Raw genomic sequence first — 19,350 nt, 5'->3', positions numbered from 1 at the left:
TGGAAATCCAAAGTGAACAGGAGTAACTACTCACATCAGACAAGAGACCTTAAGACAAAACTGTTAGAAGGGATAAAGAAACTCATTATGCAATGGCTAAGGTATCCATTCAACAAGAAGATGTGACTACAGTAAATGTTAAACACGCGCTCTACCACTGAGCTACACCCCTCACCTGACTATAGTAAATGTATATGCACCCAATGGTGGGGCACCAGGTATTGTAAAACAAGTGTTAATGGGTCTAAATGGAGACATAAGCTACAATACAATAGTAGTGGGATACTTCAACACCTCACTTTCTTCAATGGACAGAACAACCAGACAAAAATCAGCAAAGAAACCACGCAGCTAATCTTCGCTATAGAACTAATGGATCTAATAGATATGTACAGCTGTAGAATACCATTCTTCACATCAGTACACAGAACATATCTAGCATAGACCATATACTAGGCCATAAAACAAGTCATTAGAAAAATGAAATCATACCCTGTATCTTTTATGGCCACAATAGAATGAAGCTGGAAATTAACAAGAAAAGAAACTCTAGAAAATGTACAAACACATGGAACAACAGGCTCTTGAAGGAACAGTGGGTCCTAGAAGAAATCAAAAGGGAAATAAAAAAACAATAAAATGAATGAAAATGAAAACACAACATATAAAAATGTGTGGGATTCAGAAAAACACAGTTAAGAGTAAAGTTTATAGCAATCAGTGCCCACATCCAGAAACTGGAAAGGTAATAAATGATCTAACAGTGCATCTTAAGGACTTTGAAAAACAAGAACCATCCTAAAGATGGTGCCAGAAATAATAAAATTTAGTGAACAAACAAATTAGAAACCAAAATACAAAAGATCTATGAAATGAAGAGCTGATTTAAAAAAAAAAAAAGAATGATAAATCATTGAGTTAACTAGAAAATAAAAGACCCAAATTAATACAATCACAGGTTTTTTTTTTTTAAAAGATGATGTTGCAACTGATACCACAGAATCACAAAGAATCATTAGGAATTACTACAAAAAGCTTTATACCAACAAATTGGAAAATACAGAAGAAATTGATAGATTTCTGGACATTGATAATTGAACGTAATTGAGGTGCAAAAACATGGAATTGACCAGAAACCAAAGCTGAGCTGGGTCAGTATTAAAGAGCCGCCAAAGAGAAAGAAGCCCAGGACAGAATGGCTTCACAGATGAGTTCTAGCAAACTGCTAAGCAGCAATCAATGCCAATTCTTAAACTATTCAAAACAACTTGAGGGAGCAAACCTTCCAAACTCATTCCACGAGGCCAACATTAATCTGAATCCCAAAACCAGACAAAGATACAGCAAAAGAGAGAACTGTACACCAATATCCCTGATTAACAAACACAGAAAACTGCTCAAGAAAATACTAACAAATCAAGTCCAACAACACATCAAAAAGATCATCCACCCTTACCAAGCAAGATTTATCACAGGGATGCAGGGATGATTCAACATATGCAAATCAATAAATGTGATACATCATCACATCAACAAATAGAGGTTTAAAAACCATATGAGGGCCACCACGGCGTAGCAGGTAAAGCTGCCACCTGGAATGCCGGCATCCCTTATAGGTTCTGATCCAGCTCTCTGCTGTGGCCTGGGAAAGCAGTAGAAAATGGTCCACAACCTTGGGTCCCTGCACCCATGTGGGAGACCAGGAAGAAGCTCCTGGCTTCGAGTTGGCATAGCTCTGGCCATTGTGGCTAAATGGGGAGTGAACCAGCAGATGGAAGTCCTCTCTCTTACTCTCTGTCTCTCCTTCTCTCTGCCTCTCCTTCTCTCTCTGTGTAACTCTGCCTTTAAAATAAACAAATAAATAAATGAATAAATCTTTTAAAAATCCCATATGATTATTTCTATAGATGAAGAAACATTTGATTAATATACAACATCTTTTAATAATAAAAATCTTAATAAAACATTGAGTATAAAAGGAAAATATCTCAATACAATCAAGGTAATATATGAAAAATCCACAGTCAGAACTATATTGAATGAGGAAAAGCTGGAAGCATTTCTACAAAGATCCAGAACCAGACAAGGATGCTAACTGTAACCACTATTATTCAAAAGAGGTCTGGAAGACTTAGCCAGAGCCATTAGGCAAGACAAAGAAATCAAAGGGGAACAAACTGAGAGAAAGAAGTTAAATTATCCCTGTTTGCAGAAAACTTTATAGAGGAGAACCATAGACTTCCCTAGAAGAATATTAAAACTCATAAAATAATTCAGCAGAGTTGCAGGATATAAAATCCACAAACAAAAATCAACAGTATTCTTATACACTGAGAAAGAACTAAGATCAGTCGCAGTCACAATGCGACCAAAAATGTAGGTACCTTAGGATAAATTTAACCATGGACATGAAAGATCCCTAGAATGAAAATTACAAAACATTAGAGAAACAAATGCAAAAGATGCACAAAAAATGGAGAAATCTTGCATGTTCATGGATTGGAAGAATGAGTATCATCGAAATGTCCATACTACTCAAAACAAGTTACAGATTCAATGCAAGAACAATCGAAATTCCAAGGGTGTTCTTCACTGAACTAGAAAAAGCAATCTGAAAATTCATATGGAAACACAAAGCATCCCAAGTAGCCAAATCAATTTTAAACACTAGAAACAAAGCCTGAGACAACACAATACCAGATTGCAAGACATCCTACCGGGCAGTTGTATTCAAAATAGCATGGCATTGTCCCAAAATTAACATGTAGACCCATGGACCCAAGCAGAAACCCCAGAAACTAACCCACACTTCTCTAACCAAGTCATCCGACAAATGAGCATAAATCATTCCCTGGTTCAGTCTATTCAGTAAGTGTTGGGAATTTTGGATTTCCACAGCAGAAGTTTGAAACAAGACCTCTACCTTACACCTATATGAATAATCTCATAATGGATAAAGCATCTAAACTGGAGACCAGATACCATCCAATTACTAGAAGAAACCCTAGGGGAAATGCTGCAAGACCTTGCCCTAGGCAAAGACTTCCTGGGTAAGCACAGGCAATAAAAGCAGAAGCAGACAACTGGGATTACACCAACCCAAGCAGATTCTGCACAGCAAAGGGAGCACTCGACAAAGTGAAGAGCAGGCACACAGAATGGGCAAAGCATCTGCAAAGGAGGCATCCTCCAAAGGCACACCATAGGTGCAGGGGTTCAAGTCCCAGCTGCTCCAATTCCTATCCACCTCCCTGCTAATGGCCTGGGAAAGCAGCAGAGGATACTCAAGTGCTTGTGACCCTGCACCCACATGGGAGACCTGGATGAAGCTCCTGGCTCCTGGCTTCAGCCTGGCCCAGCACTGGTTGCTGTGGCCATCTGGGGAGTGAACCAGCAGGTGCAAGATTGAGTCAGTCAGTCAGTCTCTCTCTCTCTCTCTCTCTCTCTGGAACTAACTTTCAAAAAAAGTACAAATGGTCTAAAGATACATGAAAGACGCTAGGATCACTAGACATCAGGGAAATGCAAATAAGAATCACAATGAGGTTTCTCCTCACAGCAGTTAGAATGGCTCCCATCCCCAAATCAAAAAAAATAACAAATGCTAGTGAGGTCGTAGAGAAAAACATAACCTAATACACCATTGGTAGGACTGTAAATTGGTACAACTATTACAGAAAGCAATGCAGAGATTCCTCAGAAACCAAAAATAGATACACCATATTGTGCAGCTATTCCACCCCTGGGAATATATCCAAATGAAATGGCATCAGTATATGAAAGAGACACCTGCCCTCCAATTTTATAGCTTCTCAAGTCACAATGGCAAAGTTATGGAATCAACCTAGATGTCCATCAACTGATGATTGGATTAAAAATACCCTACATGAAGGATCTCTGCGAGTGAGACCCAGCGGAAAGAAGAGGCCATCAAAGAAGGACATACTTGTCTCTGAAGGGAGGAGAGAACTTCCACTTTGCTTATGGCCCTGTCTAAATACTGATGGAGTTTGTGGACTCAAAAGGCTTCCATAGCCTTGGCAGCTCATGTCAAGAGCCTCAGGAGATCACTGACCTAATACATAAGAGTGCTAATTGTTAAATCAACAACAGGAGTCACTATGCACTTACTCCCCATGCAGGACCTCTGTCCTCAATGAGTTGTATTATGAGAGTTAACTGTAAAAGTTGTTCTCAAACAGTTTGTGTATGTTGTGTGTGTGTGTAAACTGTTGAAATCTTAGTACAGAGTTGGTCTTCTGTGTATAAAGTTAATTGAAAATGAATCTTAATGGAGAATGGGGCTGGGAATGGGAGGTAGAAGTGGGGGTTGGAGGGCGGGTATGGTGGGAAGAATCACTATATTCCTAAAGCTGTACTTATGAAATTTGTACTCCTTAAATAAAAGGTTTCTTTGGGAAAAAAAAAGAAAATATAGTACACACATTTATAAACAGACAATAGAATATTACTCAGCCATAAAACAGAATTAAATGCAGACATCTGCAACTAAGTGGCTGGAACTGGAGATCACTGTGCTAAATGACATAAGGCAAGCTGAGAAGGACCACCGTCAGGTGCTGTCTCTTATTTGTGGGAGTTAACGTATAGAGAGAGGATAAGCATGGAGCTGATGTCGTATCACTGGTTATTTAGTTATAGATATTGTTTCACTGGATCACACCATGTAAGTGAGAACATGCTTCTCTTTCCACACATTATGAACATTGTCATGAATCCCTCACCCTCTGATACTAAGATCTCCGTTTTCAAGATAGATAGTATCTATGTGTATGTACACAATGTCTCCATCTGAAGTGAATATGGAAAATTTTAAAAAGGCAAAATAAAAATGAAAGCAAAAGCAGACAAAATAAATAAATATGGAAACAGAGCTGGCGCTGCGGCTCACTAGGCTAATCCTCCGCCTTGCGGCGCCGGCACACTGGGTTCTAGTCCCGGTCGGGGCGCCGGATTCTGTCCCGGTTGCCCCCCTTCCAGGTCAGCTCTCTGCTGTGGCCAGGGAGTACAGTGGAGGATGGCCCAAGTCCTTGGGCCCTGCACCCCATGGGAGACCAGGAGAAGCACCTGGCTCCTGCCATTGGATCAGCGTGGTGCGCCGGCCGCAGTGCGCTGGCCGCGGCGGCCATTGGAGGGTGAACCAACAGCAAAGGAAGACCTTTCTCTCTGTCTCTCTCTCTCACTGTCCACTCTGCCTGTCAAAAAAATAATAAAAATTAAAAATATGGAAATAAATCTGACCACTTTCCCTTTTGTCCTTTATTGTCTGGAAATTAAGAAAAACAGGACTATATGTCAGATTCTGTCAAACAATTTTTTTTTCAGTTGACATAACCAAAATTTTTGTTCTTCTGTCTCTAGATATGGTGGATTTCACTGACAGTCTCTTTGATGTTGAACCACCAATTAACACCACTTGGTTGAGGTATATATTTTAAGATTTATTTATTTATTAGAAAGTCAGAGATCGAGAGGCAGAGGCAGAGAGAAAGAGAGAAAGAGAGAAAGAGAGAGAGAGAGAAAGAGAGAGAGAGAGAGAGAGAGAGAGAGAGATCTTCCATCTGCTGGTTCACTCCCCAGATGAATGCAATGGCCAGAGCTGAGCTGATCCGAAGCCAAGAACCAGGAGCCCCCTCCCAGTCTCCCACGTGGGTGCAGGGGCCCAAGGACTCGGGCCATCTTCCACTGCTTTCCCAGGCCATAGCAGAGAACTAGATCAGAAGTGGAGCAGCAGGGACTCGAACCAGCACCCATATGGGATGCTGGCACCACAGGTACTGGTTTACCTGCCACGCCACAGTGCTGGCCCTGTGGTGTATATTTTTAAAAATATGATCTCATATGGAAACATTCAACTTGCTAATGCTTTGCTGACATGTTTCACATAAGTCCATCAGAGGGAATTATGGTTGTTTTCCTTTCCAGCAATGTTTCATCAGCTTTTCATCTTAGGGAAATGCTAGCCTAACAGAATTAGCTGGGAATTGTTCCATCATCGCCTATTCTGCATAAGACTTCTGAGAATTTGTATAAGTTCTTTCATAAATGTTTGGGCAACCTGAGCATGCTAATCTAGCTACTGGATGGTTTTAAAGCATTTATTCAATTTGGTTAATGATGCAGGACTACTTAGTTTCCTAGGTTTCTCTGACTTTCAGAGTTACCCCATTTCATCTATATAATCCAATATGGGGGCACTGGGTTGTTCAGGGTATCATCCTTTTATTGCTCTCTTTCATTTCTTTCTCAAGGTAGAGGCTCAGTTTGATCCAAGATCTTCCTTCTTTTTGAATCTATCTACTTACTGCTTTAGCTTCATCACAAGCAGCTTTTGCTGCTTCTTATGAACTTTAAGAAGTTTTTTTAAAAAAGATTTATTTATTTGAAAGTCAGAGTTATACAGAGAGAGAGGAGAGGCAGAGAGAGAGAGAGAGGTCTTCCATCTGATGGCTCACTCCCCAGTTGGCCACAAAGGCCAGAGCTGCACCAATCAGAAGCCAGGAGCTAGGAGCCCCCTCCCAGTCTCCCACGTGGGTACAGGGGCCCAAGGACTTGGGCCATCCTCCACTGCCCTCCCAGGCCACAGCAGAGAGCCAGATCAGAAGTGGAACAGCTGGGTCTCGAACCGGCACCCACATGGGATGCTGACTCTGCAGGCCAGGGCGTTACCCCGCTGCACCACAGCGCTGGCCCTGAACTTTAAGTTTTATGTTAATTTTTACCTAGTTCAAATATTGTTCAATTTTCCTTGATTTTTCTGCTTTGACCCACGGGCTTGATCAGAAGCATTTTGAGTTGTTTAATTTCTAAAGGCTGGGGGATTTTTAAGTTACCTTTGAATTACTGACTTTTTGTTCAATTCCTTCGTGGTCATAAAGTATGAGGTTCTATTATCTCGTGATTCAATCTCAGTGTTTCAGCAGAGCCTGCATCTCAGGGCTGTATCTGTCTCCAGGGGTGAACTTCCCCACTCAGCCCCACTGTCTTCCTTGCTGCAGCACTGCCCATCTGTTTCTTGCATGTCCTGGCCGTGTGTGTGTGTGTGTGTGTGTGTGTGTGTGTGTGTGATATATGTATGTTATATAGGAGGGCTGGATGGAACTCGAGTGGGGAGGAATTTCCTTCCCATAGAAAGGAGACAGATTTCAGAATTTAGCCCTGGCAAAGGCCTTTTTCCATGGAGAGCGGACCTCCATGGTGGAGAAGGTTCTGGGTAGAATTCCCAAGGGTTACTTGACGACTCTCTGGCCAGCGGCACAGAGGAACATTCTCCAAACATCAGCCTGAGAACCTAGCGGAGCTTCTGGAGGGAAAGCCCTGCAAGTGTGAGGCCCCCCGAGATGTGGTCCCCCGGAGTCTTCACGCTCATCCCAGTCCACTCGGGGTCTCCAGGGAGCCCCAGAAACTCTCACTGAAGGGTCTTGATCCTTGCTGACTCCAGCAGCTTCCACTCCAGGCAAGCAGATCTCAGTTGCATTCATATTCTCTCCCTCTCTCCGTCTCTCCGTCTCTCCCTCTCTCCCCCTCTCTCTTGTTCTCCCTCTCCCTCCCTCTCCCTCACTCTCTCTATCCCTCTCTCTCTCTCTCTCTTTCCCTCTCCCTCTCTCTCCCTCTCTCTTCTTCTCTCCCTTTCTCCCTCCCCTCCTCCATGATCTCCCTCCATAGATCTCAGGGTGACGGCTTTTCTCTGTGGTCCCAGTGATCTGATGTTCCAAGAACAGTTGGTTTTTCCAGCTTTTTCTTTCTCTAAGAATGAGAGTGGTGTCCTCTGAGCTCATCATGTGTCTGGGCTGAAACCAAACCTGGAGCCTCATTCATTAATGGCCAATAGGAAAGCTGTTAGGGTTTGGACACCACTTTTGGTATTTCAGGTGATGAATGTTCATTTTCCATTCCAGGGATCATGTGAACATTTCCCATAAATCCCTGACAAATAGCTTTGTTTTCCCCCCCAACATCGTGTCTCTGATCTTACAAGTTCACATTTAACAGCTGGAATCCCACCACTTCTGTAGGAGTAGATCTAGGGCTGTGACTGGTGCTTCATGCACTGAGTTAGTAACCGTTGTGCACCCTGTTGAAGATAAGAGGGATACAGAAAGAATTCAAACAGAACAGAGAAAAATAAATTGAGTGAAAGTGTCTTAGCAACTTGATAGGGAGTGGCTGGCCTTGTGGGCGGCCCTACAGTCAGATAACAGACATCCAGAGGATGGAGTTGTGGTGCAGAGGGTGAAGCCACCACCTGCTGCTCATATGGGATGCAGCAGTTCGAGCCCTGACTGCTCTGCTTCCAATCCAGCTCCCTGCTAATGTACCTGGGAGAGCAGTGGAAAGTGGCCCAGGTGTCTGGGCTTCTGCACCCACGTGGGAGACCCAGATGCAGCTCCTGCTTCCTGGCTTCTGCCTGGCCCAGCCCTGGCTGTTGTGGCCATTTGGGGAGTGAACCAGTGGATGGAAGATTGTGTATGTGTGTGTGTGTGTGTGTCTCCCTCATTCTCTGTAGCTCTGCCTTTTGAATAAATAAAAAAAAATCTTTCAAACACAGCCTGAATCTAGAGGGTGTGGCGTGACAGCCCCATACAGAGCCCTGAAGCTGTGACCAAGCAACAGGGCAGCGTGGTTCCCCAAACGGAGGCCAGTCAGCGTCTCCACAAGGGGCTTCCCTGGGCTCCGAGGACCCTCAGCGTCTCCACAAGGGGCTTCCCTGGGCTCCGAGGACCCTCAGCCCATGGAGGAAGTCTCCCCATGGATGCCCGCTCTGGTCAGCCCGCCTGGCTCCTCAGCAGATGAGCACCTTACAGCTCGGGGCGGAGTGGAAGAAAAGTCGGTGCAGACAGTGCAGAGATGGAGGCCCGAGTGTGGCTGTTCTCACGGGGGAGTTTGTACAGCTTGTGGCTAATGTCCAGGAGAGAGATCGCTCTAGTGTTGCAGCTGATTTGTAATTCTAATCGACAGGTGTAACTGAGGAGTTGTGGAGACAGGTGACATTAAGCAATTTTCCCCGAGGTTAGACAGTCATGTAATGCTGAAGAAAGTAGAAGGATAATTGAATTTATTTATGCTTAATCTATTTTATGTATAAAAGTGATTTTATTTATTAAAGTATTTACACTATGTAAAAAGAAAATTCAATAGATGTAATTTATAGACATAGCTCAATGTATGAAGATGAGAAATGAGCTGTTTATAAACTGCTTAGAATGAACATTAGTAAAAAAATCCCTTAAAAGTGCTTTTCAAATGTGCTAGATACACATGCAGAATAAAATACGCAAGGTGAATAACACAGAATCTATGTGGATTTTGCATTTATAACCTTAGTAAATGGTCATATTCATTTTTAGAACCAAAGTAATATTTTAAATAAATTTTTTTGCACTCAAAAGCACCTGATGGCTCCTGAGAACTTAAACAACTCGATAGAAATTTGACGAAGAAAACAAAGGTCCCTAAACCCCTCTGAGGCAATTACGGTCAGATGAGCACTCTGGGCTCGGGTTATGCGAGGAATTAAGGATACAAGCTATCCCACGCTTTCCATACTTGGCACTCTGGGTACAAGATGGGGTTGAACTGTGATCTTGTGGAACCATCCTAAGCCCGAGTGGCGAGGCTCGGTCTCTGCCTCCGGCTCCCTCTCTGTCCCCTGCTCCTCTGTGACATTCTTGATCCACGGCACTGCCTCACTCCTCACCTGCCTTCCCAGTCACAGTGTCCCCATCATTCTTCCCGGCCGCATCTATCCGTGCGTCCATTTGGCAATCTCTGAGTGGATCAGTGTTCCTGACACTTCCTCCTGCACCCTGAATGACATCCCAGGGGTTCCCCAAGGTACAATGTGAGTAAGGTGTTGGTCCCAGAAGCCCAAGGTGGGAGGTAGCTGATAAACCCCGAGTGCGGTCCCAGCTGGAAATATTCCCAGGTCGTGTCATGTCACAAGAGAAAACCTGGTGACACCGTCACTATCTGCTCTGTTCCAAAATGTATCAAAAAGAAAAAAAATTAGCTTTCAGGGTCCTAAAAATCCCAGATTCCACCAGTGTGGTGGTGCAGCGGGTTAAACCTTCCTTGCAATGCCAGCATCCCATGGGAATGCAGGTTTGAGTCTCAGCTGCTCCTCTTATGATCTAGCTTCCTGCCAGTGAGTCTGGCAAAGCAGGAGATGGCCCAGGTACATGGGCTCCTGCCATTCCTGTGAGAGACCTGGATGGAGCTCTAGGCTCCCAGCTTTGGCATGGCTCAGCCCCAGCCACCATGGCCATTTGGAGAGTGAATCAGTGGATAGAAGACCTCTCTGTGTCTCTGTAACGCTGCCATTCAAAGAAACCCTTATAGGGGCCCGCACCATGGTGCAGTGGATAAAGCTACTGCCTGCAGTGCCGGCATCCATATGGGTGCTGGTTCGAGTCCTGGCTGTTCCACTTCTGATCCAGCTCTCTGCTATGGTCTGGGAAAGCAGTAGAAGATGGCACAAGTCCTTGGGACCCTGCACCTACGGGGGAGACCCGGAGGAAGCTCCTGGCTCCTGGCTTTGGATTGGCGCAGCTCCAGCCATTGTGGCCAACTGGGGAGTGAACCAGCAGATGGAAAATTTCTCTCTCTCTCTCTGCCTCTCCTTCTCTCTCTGTGTAACTCTTTCAAATAAATAAATAAATCTTTAAAAAACCAAATAAACCCTTATAAAAAACATTACAGACCTCAGCATCTTTTTCCTCCAATGTCAGAAAGCCTGGATTCCGTGCTAAACTCCAGCACCCTTGACAGTCAACAGGGCAGTTGTGAGCAAGGGAACTCTTGCTGGCGCTGGAGTGTGACTCAGCAGGTCTGGCAGGTGGAGTGGGAATCTGCATTCCCACTTAGCTCCCTCATCCCAGTGAGGGTCGTCCCGGAAACCCTGGGACGGGCAGCTCAGAGGTGGCAGCCTGGGCGGAGGAACTGAAAACTCAGCCAGACCTCAGGTTGTGAGACAGGTGCTAGCAGGACAGCTGTGGGGCTGCTGGAGCCTCACAGTTAGTGGGGGATCCAGAGAGGGTGTCAGCCTTAAAGTCTTCCCAGCAGGTGAGGCTGGCCTGGGCGACCCCCAGGAGGGAGGAAGAGACACAACCACCTGCTGCAAACAGAAAAGCTGTGTGTTCCCTCTCCCTGCACCGCTGGCACGAGCCAGGGAGGACAGTGACTGACGTGTGCCACAGGGCCTCTACTCGCTGCCTGAACTCCATCCTCCTGCTGCCTTAAAGGGAACCTGGCTGTTCTTCTCCTGAGCCACCTCCTGGGGGGCTGTGCACTCCCTGGCAGGTGTTAAAAGCCCTGCTGTGATTGTCTGGGCCACGGCTGCTTTTAAAGGCACATGTGACAGTGCCCTCACCTGCATCTGGGACAGTGATATGAGCCCCTGTGGCAGGGGATGCCCCGCCTCCCCATGCTGGACAGGCCAACACCCCCATCTCTGCAGACAAAGCAGTTCACTCCATACCCTGTGTACCGCCTCATTCACAATCTTTTAAATTCTCCCCACAAACGACTTCAGAGACGGAAGATAGTTGTGTCCAGTGTGGAATCGGGCAATTAGGAAGATTCTCCCCTCCCACCATCCGAGGTCTGCTGCAAAGACCATGCCACTCCCATGCCCTCTTTGCATCGGTCTTTTTTCTTTGCATTGTCTAGATTATTGCAATAGCTGCCACCACCACCCTGCCTGGCCAGCATTTTGCCTCCTTTGCTATCCCACTCAGCCCACCCATTGTAACCTATTGTGTATGTGGATAGAAGCTATTGCTTTTCCTTACACACTTTTCTGATTATATTTCCTTCATCTTGAATAGGAGTCTCCATCTTCCACAAGTTGAGAGCAAACCACTTGCAGTCTCTTTCTCCTTGTGTCACCCACCGTGTCCCCAGCCTCCAGGTTTTCGTTCAGCTGTTCCCATAGCAGGGATTCCCTCCCCAATCTCCCCCTTACCTCCACTTGTTAAAACTGCATAAGTTCTTTTTTATATGGAAATTCAAAAATAGTTATTTACGTATTTGAGAGAGAGACACAGACAGAAAGAGACAGACAGACAGAGCTCCTGTCAGCTGGTTCACTCCCTAAATGCTTGCAATGGTCAGGGCTTGGCTGTGTCAAATCTGGGAGCTGGGACTCCATCTGGACCTCCCATGGGGGTTGCAGGAACTCAATCGTTTGAGCATCATCCTGCCTCGCAGGGTCTGTATTCGCAGGAAGCTGGAGCTGAGAGAAGGACCAGGTATCAAATACAGGCATTCCCATCTGGGATGTGAACCATGCCCACTCCTGTAGAAGTTCTTAAATGCAGCTCCAATGACAGCTCCTCCAGGAAGCCTCCACTGATCGCCCACTAGGGGAAACACCAGCTTCCTCTTTCCCGTGGTGCACTGCCCACCACGCTTGGATCTGTGACCAGTCTTAGCTACCCTTCTCACCAGATGTTTGCGGCTCCCCGGCACACATGAGCTCTTTGGAGTCAGAGACCTTCATCACTCTAGGAGATGGAATACAGCTTCTTGCAAACATCAGATTCAACTTGAATTAGCACTTGCTCATGGACTCCTGAACAGATGAGTGCATGGAGAACGTTCAGAACAGACCAGTAAAGCAGCCCTGTCCTAGGCTCAGAGAACAAGGAGTTCTGTTTGCCACATGCTCCTGGTCCTCTACTTTCTGAGCAGCTGGGAGGCTCATTCTTCTGTGGTTGGGTGGGACCATGTGACTAGCTCCAGCCAATGAACTGTGAGCGTTAATGACAAGTGTGACATCTAGCCAATGAGCTGCAAGCAGCAGTGACACATGTGACTGCCAAGGAACTGTGAGAAGTGACATGTATGACTTCTAGACGAGATCATCTATTTGTTGAAATGAAACCTTCTGGAACATTCTTTCCCACTGACATAGTGACACCAGCTTTGAGGCGGCTCCTGGTACATCGGCCTGGGACCCAATATTGAAGCTTCACTCTTCTCTACCCTAACTGGCTCACGGCCTCTGCTCTCTCTTCCTCACTGCTCATGCCCAGCTGATGTACAACTGCTGTGGCCAACACCACCCCTCTCTCCTCAACTTCTGTCCTTGACAGTGACCCCTCATCACCGGTCTTGGGCTCAGCAGCTTCACAGGAGTCCCCCGGGAAGGGCCTTGCTTCCTGTTCTGTTTCTACAGCTCACGACCCCTGGTCTCCCAGCAGCCAGTGGGGCAGTTTGGCTGGAGCACCGCGGGCATCCTTGAGTCAGTGGGCTGCCGGGAATGTTCCTTCCTGTTCACTCTGCCCTGCAGCGTGGAGGATCAGGAGGAAAGCCCTCCCTGCAAGACCCCTGTCACGTGTCACAGCTTGGACTAAGAGCACATGAACAGACCAGACTCCATGTAGTTCATGGGGAAAATGCAATTGAAAGATAAGTTGCTTTTGGTGCCAAAAAAACATGCAAACTCCATGCACAGTTTTTTCATAACACACAACTTCATGGACATTTGAAGACCTCTCATAATACAGAAAACCAACGAAGTGATGGCTGTTGATGCTGCTGCTGTCTTTTCAGAATAAAAATGAAGACTTTGTTGGGGAGGAGACGGGTTGAACAGCTGGTGGGTAGGCTTGTTTTGTTTTGGTAAAGAGACCCGGGACTCAAAGGCCCAGGAACTGTGTGAAAAGTCTCTCATTTGCTTTTTTAGCCAGTGAAGGAGAATGGAAAGGAAAGGAACCAGCATGTTTGACTCATTTCACCTGCAAACAGCAAGATAAGTCCAGGCTGGTGCAACACACCAATGTAATGTGGAGCCCTCATCCCAAAATTAAGCATTTCAAGAGGATAGTGACGGCATCAGCTCAGCCCTGGGACCTTTCTGGGTGTGAGGCCCTATGTGACCGCACATCTTGTGTCTCCTGAAGCCAGTCCTGCCTGGGCCATGGAAACCTGGCAGGATTCTAGAATAATGTTTGCTCTTGCTTCGGCATCGTGTTCCAGGACCTCAGAGAACTCAGGGCAACGCGGCTGAAGGATGAGCTTCTCTGGAGGAGAAGGGATACCAACGTGGGGCAGCGAGGACCGCCACGAGTTTCCCCAGCGTCACAGGCAGGGCCACGCTGACAGTGGTCCACACAGGCAGCAATGTGTGTGTGTGTGTGTGTGTGTGTGTGTGCTGGGGGAGGGGTGGATCTCTAGGGAGAAGAGGCCCACCTTGCGTTTCCCGCCTGAAATGTCCAACCCCAGTGTTGCAACTTGCTGGGGCGTTGGGATACAAATAGCTAACTCCACACCTGGCAAACTGAGCCCCAATGAAGAACAACCCTGAGGATGTCGGGATGAAAGTTTATGGCCTGAGCTTCTGTGGCTCTGGCTCTTGTGGCCGCTTACTTCCTGGGGACGTCCTGAGCTGCTCAGAGCACACGCTGGAAACTGTGGACTTTGACAAACGCCTGGCAAGGGGGTCTTCTGCCCATTCAAACCCACCTTCTCGCAGTGGACAAGGGCCCCTGATGCCCACATGTCCCCCTCCCCGCAAACAGCATGCATAGGCTGCTGCCCCTGCCTCGGGCTGAGTGTCTTCTCAGAGCCCTCTCGCCGTCTGGCTGGGCGGTGACTTGACTTTCCCTACAACGCTGCCGTGTCTTCAATAAAAGTCTCTGCTTTGACATGGCTGCTTTCCCACCCTCTTAGAAGCCTAAAGCGCCCTAATCCTTGCACCAATGAGAAGCAGGAAGGAAGTGCACCCTGATGTCCAGAGAGGGTCGTCTTCACCCGCGGCAGCTGCACAAGGAGACCATCTCCACGCTGGTCTGCAGCTGTGGGGAAACTGACCACCGGCTCACTGGGGTGTAATTTCCTACACCTTCCACCACCCCGGCCCCAGCCAAGCTCTTATTAAAACTCACAGTTGTGCTGTGGTCAACGTTCTCCGTCTAATCGCTTTCTCAAGTCCCTGTGCTTGATTTGCATTTTTGGGATGCGGATCTAAGAGACCTCAGAGACAGGCTCAGAGGAAGAGAGGTGTGGGGTGGGGGGACAGAGTGGCACAGGAGCTGCAGCAGCACCGTGAGCGCCTCCTGGCTGCGAGGCAGCCCCCCCCCTTTTTTTTGACAGGCAGAGTGGACAGTGAGATAGAGAGAAAGGGCTTCCTTTTTCCGTTAGTTCACCCCCCAAGTGGCTGCTACGGCTGACACGTTGTGGCCAGCGCGCTGCGCCAATCTGAAGCCAGGAGCCGGGTACTTCCTCCTGGTCTCCCATGCGGGTGCAGGGACCAAGCACCTGGGACATCCTCCACTGCCCTCCTGGGCCACAGCAGAGAGCTGGCCTGGAAGAGAAGCAACCGGGACAGAATCCGGCGCCCCGACTGGGTCTAGAATCCGGGGTGCCGGCACTGTAGGTGGAGGATTAGCCAAGTGAGCCATGGCGCTGGCCGGCAGCCCTGTCTCACGGCACGCCACTCCACGCAGTGCTCCTGGTTAGCTGGGAGCTGCAGGGGAGATGCAGACACACAGACACACAGATTACATCCTTTGTAATCTCAAGTGCAATTTGGGACAGACCTGGTTTGTGGCCAGAAGCCCAGGCAGGACAGACATAAGCAGCGTCTTCCATAAGGTGAGAACGTTCAGCCCTGTCAGGACTGCTGGCACAAGGGCTTGGAATTCCGTCCTGGCAGTTATCTAAGGAACAGTGTCGCTTCTGCCCATTGTCAAGGGCTAGGGGTCGGGAGGGCCAGGCCAGGCATGGGGAGTCTGCAGGAGGAAAAGCTTGAGCCGAGAGAGGGTGGCTCCTGCTTCCATCAGCTCCCTGATCCACTTCCAGCCACACAGTCACAGGCAGTCTGTGGTTCCCACCGTGGTCACAGGCAGTCTGTGGTTCCCACCGTGGTCACAGGCAGTCTGTGGTTCCCACTGTAGCCTGCTGCTCTGGGGTGGCTGGGACAGACCACCAACAAAGGATCTCTCCTGCAGCTGCCAGGGGCGTGTTGGCACTAGTGCCTCACAGCTGCTGCCACCCGTCCACGTGATGGGCAGTGAAAGCGCAAATCCTTACCCTGGTCTGGAGGGGCAGCAAACAGCTCCCGGAGCTTGTTCTGTCGTTCAGAATTCACAGGCAAGGTGGGGGACCGTGGTGGGGAGCTCTCATTAGAACAAAAGGGCCCCACATCCTATCCAGAGCAAGTCCCGGGGCCAGCACTGTGCGGCAGTGGGTTAAGGATCCCATGTGGGTGCCGGTTCAAGTCCTGCTCCTCCACTTCCGATCCAGCTCTCTGCTATGGCCTGGGAGAGCAGTGGAGGATGGCCCAAGTCCTTGGGCCCCTGTACCAGCGTGGGAGACCTGGAAGAAGCTCCTTGTTCCTGGCTTCAGATTGGCACAGCTCCAGCCGTTGTGGCCAATTGGGGAGTGAGCCAGCAGATGGAAGACCTCTCTCTCTCTCTCTCTCTCTCTGCACCTCTCTGTATCTTTACCTTTCAAATAAATAAATAAAGTTCCTGGGCCTGGAAACTTTTTCATGTTTTCAGGTTCTGCTCCCACTGCTTGGCCACACACAAGCAAAAAAGAAAGTCCATGGGGCATCCCTATTCCTGCACAGCCACTTAAAGTCAGCCTGGGGCTGACAGGGCTGGGCCAGCCTCTGCAGACACTCCCACCTGCACAAGCCAGGGCTGGCACCCCGCCCCCCCTACCACACACAACCTGAGGCCTGGGTGGGGCTCTTACCAAGGGACATTGAGGGGCAGGTGTCTGGTATCACAGTTAGGAAGCCACTTGCTATGCCCAGACCCCATATCATTCCACGAGGGGTTGACACCAGCTCTGCTTTTGATTCCAGCGATCTGCTAATGCGCACCCTGGGAGGCAGCTCGAGTATTTGGCCCCTGCCACTCACACGGGAGACTCAGAACAAGTTCAGGCTCCAGGCCTCTGCCTGGCCCAGCTCCAGCTGTTGTGCACATATGGAGAGTGAATCAGCCGATGCAAGATCTGGCAGTGTTATTCGTGTGTGTGTGTCTGCTTTTTAAAGCAAAATGAATAGAGGAAAGCAGAGACCCCTCTATTGGCTTTCTTTTTTCCCCCAGGGGGACCACAGGTCAGGGGCAGGCTTCCTCCACGCAGTGTCTGAAGCCAGGGGAATGGGGCAGGACCACGGGAGAGGGGAGGCGAGGGCTGTTGCCCATGAGGATGTGTGTGGAACAAGAACGGGAGATGTAGAAGGAAGAGCAGACATGCAGCTCTGCGTGATAGGCTGGGAATACTGGGAATAAGACTTCTAAGTGGGCTCAATCCCACACCTGCAGTGCACGCCTGTTATGGATGGGCTGTGAATGTGGGGAAAACGTGGCCGTTTTTCATTTCCTCGTGAAGGATCCACCCAGAGCTTCTCCACCCCCAGGGGGCATCACTGTGGCTTCCTTTTATCTCTGCTGCCAATCAGCGAAAGGGCAGCATTAGCATCACGGCTCCCCCGATGGGCCGAGGCCGGCTCCGTGCTGGTGGTGGGCTGTGCCGGGCCGGCCTGGCTGCTAATGAGAGCGTCTGGAAGATCCTGACATCGCCTGTGCACGGAGGCTGCCGGCAGTGGTTAACTGCTGCTCCCGGGAAGCGCGATGTTGGCACACTGCAGTCGTGAATGAGGAGCGAGCGAGTGTGGGCTGGGGGCACGTGACACCATGTCTCCAAGACCCCGGCCTTCTTGGCAGCTCTCCCTGCCGAGCAGGCTGCTTCCAGGAGTGCTAAGGCCCCGAGCGTCAGCTCCATCTCCACCTCATGACAGCCTGAAAAGGCAGCGGGGGGCTTCTTGCAGCCCTCTGGGCTCCTACGATCCCCCGTTCTGCAGTGCGTCACCTCGCTCTCCTCCAACAGCCATGCAGGAAGTGCTGCTGCTACTGCAGCTTGCAACTTACAAGAGAGCAGAAGCCAAAGCAGGCCATGGACAGAGGGGCCATCTTGTCACCGGGCAGCTGTGTGACAGGCGGGCTGACCACGGAACCCCATACAATAGCAGGACAAGGGATGGTGTACACAGATACAGACCATAGCGAAGGGTAAAACAGGAAGTCCAGATCTTTGTAACAGCAGGCACACGTGAGCAGAGAGAAACAGCAGGCTGTGTGCAAATGCACCAATTGCTTAGACGTGTGTGTGTATGTGAGGGTGGGGGATTCTTTCCACTTGTGATGTTCCTTCCCCGTAGCTCAGCCCAGCCCATCTCACTGCCTTTGCAATTCCCAACCTGTCGCTCTTAGGCTTCCTATCCGAGTCACAGCACCATTATGTCGCTCCCCCTCTTCGTGGAGGAACGACACTAAACCCTGCCTAGGCTTCCTATCCGAGTCACGGCACCATTATGTCGCTCCCCCTCTTCGCGGAGGAACAACACAGGACCCTGCGCTGTTCTTTTGTCTGCTCGGCCCTCCCCAGGTTTGCTGCTGGTTCTTCCCAGGTTGGCTACCGACCCTCCACCTCCGTGGAAGGGCGGTTCCCCCTGCCACTTTCCCCACTTCCGCGGGGGAGCGGCACACCGCCGGCCGGCTCTCTCGGAGGCTGCTCAGATGTTCCTCAGGTGTTCCTGGTGCATGTTGTCTCTCTCCTCCTTTATAGTCCTCTTCCACCAATCCCAACTCTGCTACCCACACGCCGAGCACGCTGCTCTCCTCCAATCAGGAGCAGCTCCTGCAGCTTGTCAAGTTGGTGAGAGGCAGCTGTGTAGAAGCTGTTTACTCCTCTCCCAGCACCATATTGTGGGAGAGCAGATGTATAGAATAAGTCTTAATTCCAGTAACTTAGTCTAGTCCGAGTTGCTCCCCACACCAACCTGCATTAGCCCATTGTGTGTTACCAGAACAAGACACTGGAGGCAGGCTCACCTTGTAAAGTTCCCGAGATTCAAGGGCGTGGTACTGAAATCAGCCCAGCTGCAGGGCAGACTCCCTTGACTGCATCACATCCCCACAAAGGAAGCCAGAGAGAGACTGGCCCTACTGTCTCTTCTAAGGACAGTGCTCCAGTGACCTAAGGACCTCCAACATCTTGAGGGTTCTACCTGCCAGCACCACACTAGGGACCGAGCCACCAACGCATGAACTATTAGGGAGCACACTACAGCCAGCTGCAGACCACAGTGCCACTGCCTCTCCCGCTCCCATCCCGGGAAAAGGAAGGAGTCGGACTGCTAGTGAGTTTGGAAGGCAACAAAGAGCTTTCCCAACCACTAAAACTGCACGTCACACCTGCTTCCACTAGATCCATGGCACATCACGACTGAACACGGAGAACCAGGGGACTGGTTTGTGGGGATGGGTATAAAACCCAGGTCTGCAGCCCTAGTGCAAGGCCACTGGGCGG

The 19,350-nt window shown here is 49.0% G+C and overlaps 1 protein-coding gene across 3 annotated transcripts in view; it reads right to left on the bottom strand.

Moving 5' to 3' along the window:
- The window catches only part of DSCAM (DS cell adhesion molecule), a 722,199-nt gene that overhangs the window by 190,591 nt on the left and 512,258 nt on the right, over positions 1-19,350 (bottom strand). The gene's annotated exons all lie outside the window — the stretch shown is intronic.

Source organism: Oryctolagus cuniculus, chromosome 4 (assembly GCF_964237555.1).
Source record: "Oryctolagus cuniculus chromosome 4, mOryCun1.1, whole genome shotgun sequence".
In the NCBI taxonomy this organism is placed as follows: Eukaryota; Metazoa; Chordata; class Mammalia; order Lagomorpha; family Leporidae; genus Oryctolagus; species Oryctolagus cuniculus.
The sequence above is the reverse complement of the archived record's forward strand: the minus strand, read 5'-3'. Positions and strand labels throughout refer to the sequence as shown.